Source organism: Mustela putorius, unplaced genomic scaffold (assembly GCF_011764305.1).
Source record: "Mustela putorius furo isolate JIRA1106 unplaced genomic scaffold, ASM1176430v1.1 tig00004028_pilon_pilon_pilon, whole genome shotgun sequence".
NCBI lineage: Eukaryota > Metazoa > Chordata > Mammalia > Carnivora > Mustelidae > Mustela > Mustela putorius.
The window spans coordinates 301,613-308,925 of record NW_025422164.1 but is presented as its reverse complement, the minus strand read 5'-3'; positions in this window follow the sequence as shown (position 1 = coordinate 308,925).

Here is a 7,313-nt window from a genome sequence, read left to right as displayed (position 1 = left end):
GTCCCTGGATTTGTGTCAACAATGTGGGTCGAATGCTGGCGTGGCCTCATGGGTTGTGGACGGCTTTCCTTCTCTCAGGATTTGACCCAATCCCAAGAGTGTGGGTACATTCTGTGGGATGGGATGTGTCCTTTCTCTTTTTTTATTTTGTTTTATGTACCTCATGTGTGCCAATAAAAGAGGGATTCCAGAGCAGAGTCCTTGGTAGGGACAACTGGATAACCCCACCTCTGTTTAAGTTTGGGGGCCTAGGGGCATGGCAAGTCCAATATGTGGGCTCTTGATTCAGACACTGAGAGGTCTTCCTTGAGGACAGGGCTCATGCTGAGGGTCACAATGCCTATTTGTGCCCAACAAGGCCCTCAAGCATGGGAAGGGCCTCATGGGCCACGCTGGATTCTCCTACACTGAACGTTGGAGAATATGCCAACCACATGGTTTCCGGCCATGGCGAAGGAAGAGTTGTGATTTCTGCATCACGTTCACCCCTGGACAGTGATTGGAGTTTAGGTCTAGGTTCTGAAACCCGAAAACCGAGGTTGGGAAGAGATGAAGACCTAAGGACCTGATGGGTACAATGAGCTCAGTGTGTGGCTAGCTGTTGAGCGTAGGTCTGGAGGTGTGGGCTCATGCTGTGTCAGACAGGACATTAGACAAGGTAGACTGTATATTTGGGGTGCAGTCGAGTGGCGTTCAGTTGATCCTCATTCGGGTTTCTAGGTAGCTCCATAAGGCAACGTTTTTCTTCTGGGAGGGCAGTCAGAGTGCTGCATTGTGGCCCCAGTATTGCCAAATTGTAGGGCTTTCGGGACAGGGGTGTGAGGACGGTAGTCTGAGAACACAAGCTAGGCTTAGTTTTTGGGGTGAGGGCACAGAAGGCACACTCTGCAGACCTGAATCAAGATCTCATGCACCTGATCCAGGGCGAATATCAGACGTTTGCTCAGGTTGGAGTTTCTGTCCATGATGGCCCCTTCATAAAGTGGAGCGTCTCAAGAGGCCATGAAGATTTTCCCACAATGGGAGTTGTGAGATGCACCAGACTGCAAAGATTCCTTCTGTGGGACACTTGAGACCTGTTGGATGGCTCTAGGATGTCCCATATGGAACGACTCCAGAGTAGGGTTCTAAGGATGGATGCCTGGGCAGCCCGCCTCCCATTCTAGTTGTCTCCTAGCAACAAGGCAGGTTTGATCTGCAGGCCCTGGGGGAGAAACCAAGGGGGATGAGTTGACATGGACTCTACCGAGGATAGATCATAATGTGGGTTTAAGTCCATGGAGACCTTGGAATGGGGCGCTTGATCCGGGGCCCTGAAAGATTCTCCTAAACAGAGGTTTTTATAGAGCTCCAAAGAGTACATTTCCTATGTGGAGACGAGATTTTTCTATGAGTGCCTCAGTAATCCCCCATATGCTGGTATTGGTAACCAGGCCTCTGAAGAGAGATGCCTGGAAACAAAAGCAATGGATCTGATTAGGGCCTTAGTGCCTGTCCAGTTCAATCTTATTCTATGGGGATATCTGTCTCTGGGTCTGAGTGGAGGTAGTTTCCTAACTTGTGAAAGATCATCCCTGTTTGTCCTGGGAAGCCAACACTATTGGGATGGCCTCGGGGAGTTTGGAGGTTTCTCCTAATCTATAGGGTTGTGGCCAATGGAAATGGCAGAATTCCCCTGGAGAAGGTAGCCACAGTCCTCAGGTGTGGCTCCAGGGGGCCCAGCTTGGATGGTGTGTGGGACAGGACTGTGGGGACAGAAGTCTGAAAACACAAACTCAGCTTAGGTTTGTGGATATATGTATGAAGGCTCGATCGACAGACCGTGAGAATTTTCCGGGCTATGAACAAAGGGCGAGTATGTGGCATTTGCTCAGGCTTTTGTCTCTGGATTTTGTGCCTACGGTGGCCGTGGAATGTCGGGGTGTCCTCAAGGGCCATGGACAAGTCTTTCTCTGGTGAATTGGCCTGATCGCAAGTGGTTGGGATCATTCTGTAGATGGGAAGAGTCCTTTCTGTATTTTTTTTTTTACCTCAGGTGTCCCACCAAAGTGGGATTCCAGAGCAGTGCCTTGAGTAGGGGTGACTAGACATCTCTAACTCTGGTTGAGATTGGGGGACTAGGGGCTTGGCAAGCCCCATATGTGGGCTGTTGTTCCAGTCAATAAGAGGCTTTACATGAGGATAGGGCTCACTCTGAGGGTCACATTGTGTGTTTGTGCAAATTGTAGACCTCAGGGATAGGTGGGGCCTCATAGTCCATGCTGCTTTCTCCTACAATGAACGTTGGACTACATGCCAACCACAAGGTTTCTTGCCATGGCGAAGGAGAAGTTCTGATTCTTGTATCACGTTCACTCCTGAGCAGTGAGTGGAGATAAGGTCTAGGTTCTGAAGGTGAAAACTGAGGTTGGGTAGAGATGATGGCCGAAAGCCATTGTGGGTTTGATATGCTCAGTGTACGGCCAGCTGTCTGGGTGTTGGACTGGAGGTCTGCCTTCAGGCTGTGTCAGACAGGGTTTTAGTGCACAGGCTAGATTGTATAATTGGGGTATGGTCGTGTGGCATGCAGGTTGTTACTCATTTTTGGCGTTTCTGGTTAGCCCTATAGGGCAACATTTTTCTTCTGGAGGGCAGGCAGAGTGCTGCATTGTGTCTCCAGAATTGCCAAACTGGAGGGGTGTGGCCAGGATTGTGAAGACGGAAGTCTGAGAACACAAGTTAGGCTTAGGTTTCGGGGCGCGGGGCACAGCAGGCACACTCTCAAGTGCTGAATCAAGATCTCGTGCTTCTGAATTCAGGGCGCGGATCAGACTTTGGCTTAGGATGGAGTTTCTGTCCATGATGGCCCATTTATGAAGGTGTGGGGCATCATGAGGAAATGGAGGTTTTCTCACAGTGGGATTGTGTGATGCTTCAAACCACAAGGATTCATTCTGCGAGACAGTCACGACAGGTTGGTTGGATTCAAGACGTCCCGTAAAGAAATTCTCCAGAGCAGGATTCTAAGGATGGATGCCTGGGCAGCCCACCTCGCATTCCAACTGTCTCCTAGTGACAAGGCAGGTTTGATCTGCTGGCTCTGGGTGAGCAGCCGAGGTGGCTGATTTGAAATGGACTCTCCTGAGGATGGATCATAATGTAAGTTTGTGTCCTTGGCGACCTTGGAATTGGGCCATGGTGCCAGCGCCCTGAAGGATCCTCCTAACCTGAGGTATTGACACAGCTCCAAAGAGCAAGTTTCTCATGTGGAGATGAGATCTGTTCTGATTTTTCCCTAGGAAACCCCCATAATCTGATATTGGAAACCAGGCCTCTGAGGAGAGATACATAGAAACCAAAGCAATGGATCAGAAGTTGGCTCAGGTTGGAGTTTCTGTCCATGATGGCCCCTTTATAAAGGGGAGCATCTCATGAGGCCATGTAGGTTTTCCCACGATAGGAGTTGTGAGATGCTCCATACTGCAAGGATTCCTTCTGCAGGACAGTCAAGACCTGTTGGAAGGCTCCCAGGACATCCCATATGGAACGGCGCCAGAGCAGGATACCAACGATGGATGCCTAGAGAGTCTGCTTTGCATTCCAGTTGTCTCCTAGCGACAAGGCAGGTTTGATATTCTGGCTCTGGGGGAGTAATCAACGGGGCTGAGTTGAAATGTACTCTCCTGGCGAATGGTCATAATGCGCGCTTGTGTCCATGGAGACCTTGGAATAGGGCGGTGGCTCCGGTTACCTGAAGGTTTCTCCTAACTGGAGGTTTTTACAGAGCTCCAAAGGATAAGTTTCCCATGTGGAGACAAGATTTGTTCTGATTGGTATCTCTGGAATCCCCCATATGCTGGTATTGGAAAACAGGCCTCTGAGGAGAGATGCTTAGAAACAAAAGCAATGGAACCAATTACGTTCTAGGGGCCTGTCCAGTTTAACACCTTTCTCTTGGGATATCTGTCTACGGGTGAGTTGAGGTCGTTGCTCAGCTTGTGACAGATCACCCCTGTTTGTACTGGGCGGCCTACACTATTGGAATGGCCTCTGGGACTTTGGAGGTTTCTCCTAATCTGTAGGGTTGTGGCCAATGGAATGGGAAGAATTTCCTTGGAGAGGGCAGGCACAGTCCTGAGGTGTGGCTCCAGGGGCCTCAGCCTGGAGGGTGTGTGGGACAGGGATGTCAGGATAGAAGTCTAAAAACACGGTTTGGGGACGTAGGTATGGCAGGCCCGATCTACAGACTATGAGGAGAATTTTGGGGGCTATGACCTAAGGGTGAGGCTTATGTCTCTGGATTTTGTGTCAGTAGTGGCCGTGGAATGTCGGGCTGGCCTCATGCGCCATGGAGGAGTCTTTCTCTCTGGGGATGGCCTGATCCCAAGTGATTGGGTTCATTCTGTGGGTGGGAGGAATCCTTTCTGTGTTTACTTACCTCAAATGTCCCACCAAAGAGGGATTCCAGAGCAGAGACCTGAGTAGGGGTGACTAGATGTCTCTACCTCTGGTTAAGATTGGGTGACTTGGGGCATGGCAGGCCCCATATGTGGGTCATGGTCCAGCCACTGAGAGGCTTTACTTGAGGACAGGGCTCAAACTGAGGGTCCCAATGTGTGTTTGTGCCCACCGCAGCTCTTAAGCATGGGCAGGGCCTCAGGGACCCTACACTACCCTCAGGGTCCCTACTACTACTCCTGTAGGCCCTACAGGGGTCCTACACTGAACTTTGGAGAAGATGCCAACCACAAGATTCTGGCGAGAGGGAAGGAGGAGTTATAATTTCTGCATCACGTTCACCCATGGGAAATGAGTAGAGATAAGGTCTAGGTTTCTGTAGCCTGAAAACCAGGTTGGAAAGAGATGGGAACCTAAGGCCATGGCGGTTCAGATGTTCTCAGTGTACGGCATGCTGTCTGGGTGTCGGTTGGGAATTCAGGCCTCAGGTTGTGTCAGACAGGGCATTAGTGCACAGGCTAGACTATATAATTGGTGTACAGTTGAGTGGCATGCAGGTTTATCCTCATTTGAGGTTTCTGGGTAGACCCATAGGGCAACGTTTTTCTTCTAGAGGGCAGGCAGAGTGCAGCACTGTGTCATCGGAAATGCCAAAATGGAGGGCGTGTGGTCCAGGAGAGTGAGGACGGAAGTCTGAGAACACTAGCTATGCTTAGGTTTTGGGGTGAGGGCACAGCAGGTACACTCTGAAGAGCTTATTCAAGATCTCGTGCATCTGAAGTCAAGGCGAAGATCAGCCGTTGGGTCAGGTTGGAGTTTCTTTCCATGATCCGACATCATGAATATTGGGGGCATCATGTGACCTTGGAAGCTTTCCATGATATGAGTTGTGAGGTGGTCCATTCACAAGAACTCCTGTGGGACAGTCGAGACCTGTTGGATGGCTCAAGGATGTCCCATAAGGAACGACGCAAGAGCAGGATTCTAACGGTTCTAAGGATCTCTAAGGAGAGATGCCTGGAAACCAAAGCAATGGATCCGATAGGTGTCTATGGGTCTGTTCGTTCCTTTTTACCTCTGGGGACATCAGTCTACGTGTCTGAGTGCAGGTAGGTGCTCAGATGGGCCCAGATTGCCCCTGTTTGTCCTGGGAAGCCCCAAATATAGAGATGGCCTCAGGGACTTTGGAGGTTTATCCTCTTAGTAGGATTGTGGCCATTGGAATGGGCACATACAATTCCCTTGGAGAGGGCAAGCACAGTCGTCAGGTTTGGCTCCAGGGGCCTGAGCCTGTAGGGTGTGTAGGCCAGGGCTGTTTGGACAGTTGTCTGAAAACACAAACTCGGCTTATGTTTCAGGTCATAGGTATGGCAGGACTGATCTACAGACCATGAGGTAACTCTTCGGGATATGAAAAAAGGGCGAGTGTGAGGCTCTTCCTCAAGTTTTTGTCTCTGGATATCGTGTCACTCATGGTCGTGAAATTTCCGGGTGACTTCATGGGAAATGGACGAGTCTTACTCTCTGGGAGTTTGGCCCCGTACAAAGAGTTTGGGGTCATTCTGTGGGATGGAAGAAGTCCGTTGTTCTGTTGATGTTGATTTGTTTTGTTTTGTTTTTCAACCTCAGGTGTCACAGAAATGAGGGATTCCAGAGTAGAGCCCTGGGGAGGGGCGACTGGAAAACCAGAAATCTGGTTAAAAATTGGGGCCTAGGGACATGTCAAGCCAATTATGGCATCTAATGGTGCAGCCACTGAGAAGACGTACTAGAGGACAGGACTCACGCTGAGGGTCACAATGCGTGTTTATGCCTTCCTCGCACTCAGGAATGGGAGGGGCCTCAGGGTGATTGCTGGTTTCTCCTACAATGAACGTTGGACAACATGCCAACCACAAGGTTTCTTGCCATGGTAAGGAAGTGATCTGATTGCTGCAACACAGTGACCCGTTGGCAGTGATTTGAGATAAGGTCTAGGTTTGAAGCCTGAAAACTGTGGTAGGGAAGAGATGATGACCTAAGGCCATGGCGGGTTTGATGTGCTCAGTGTGCGGTCAGCTGTCTGGGTGTTGGTCACGAGATCCGGGCTCACGTTGTCAGACAGTGCATTATTGCCCAGGTTAGACTATATATTTTGGGTGCCTTCGAGTGCCGTGTAGGTTCTTATCTGAAGAACTTTTCAGGATATGAAGAATGAGCGAGTGTGAGGCGCATGCTCAGGCTTTTGTCTCTGGATTTTGTATCAGCGATGGCCGTGGAATGTTGGGGAGGCCTCATGGGCCATGGACGAATATTGCTCTCTGTGGATTTGGCCCGATCCCAATTGTTTTTCATCAATCTGTGGGATGGGAGGCCTCCTTTCAAGTTTGTTATCTCAGGTGTGTCACCAAAAGAGGAATTCAAAGCAGAGCCCTGGGGAAGAGTGAAGGGACAACCCGATCTATGTTTAAAACTTGCGGCCTAGGGGCATGGCAAGCCCAATATACTGTCTCTCCATCCAGCCACTGAGAGGCCTTACCTGAGGACTGGGCTCAGGCTGAGGGTCACAATATGTGTTTGTGACCAATATGGCCCGCAAGCATGGGCGGGGCCTCATGGGCCACACTGGTTTCAACGACACTGAACCTTGGACAACATGCCATCTGGAAATTTTCTTGCCATCGGGACAGAGTTCTGATTTCTGCATCATTTTCAAACCCGGGCCGTGATTGGAGATAAGGTCTAGGTTCTGAAGCCTGAAAACCGAGGTTGAGAAGAGATGATGACCTAAGGCCATGGCGGGTCCGATGTGCTCAGTGTGCGGCCAGCTGTCTGGGTGGGGCCAGGAGGTCCAGGCTCAGGCTGTGTCAGAAAGGTTATTAGTGCCCAGGTCAGCC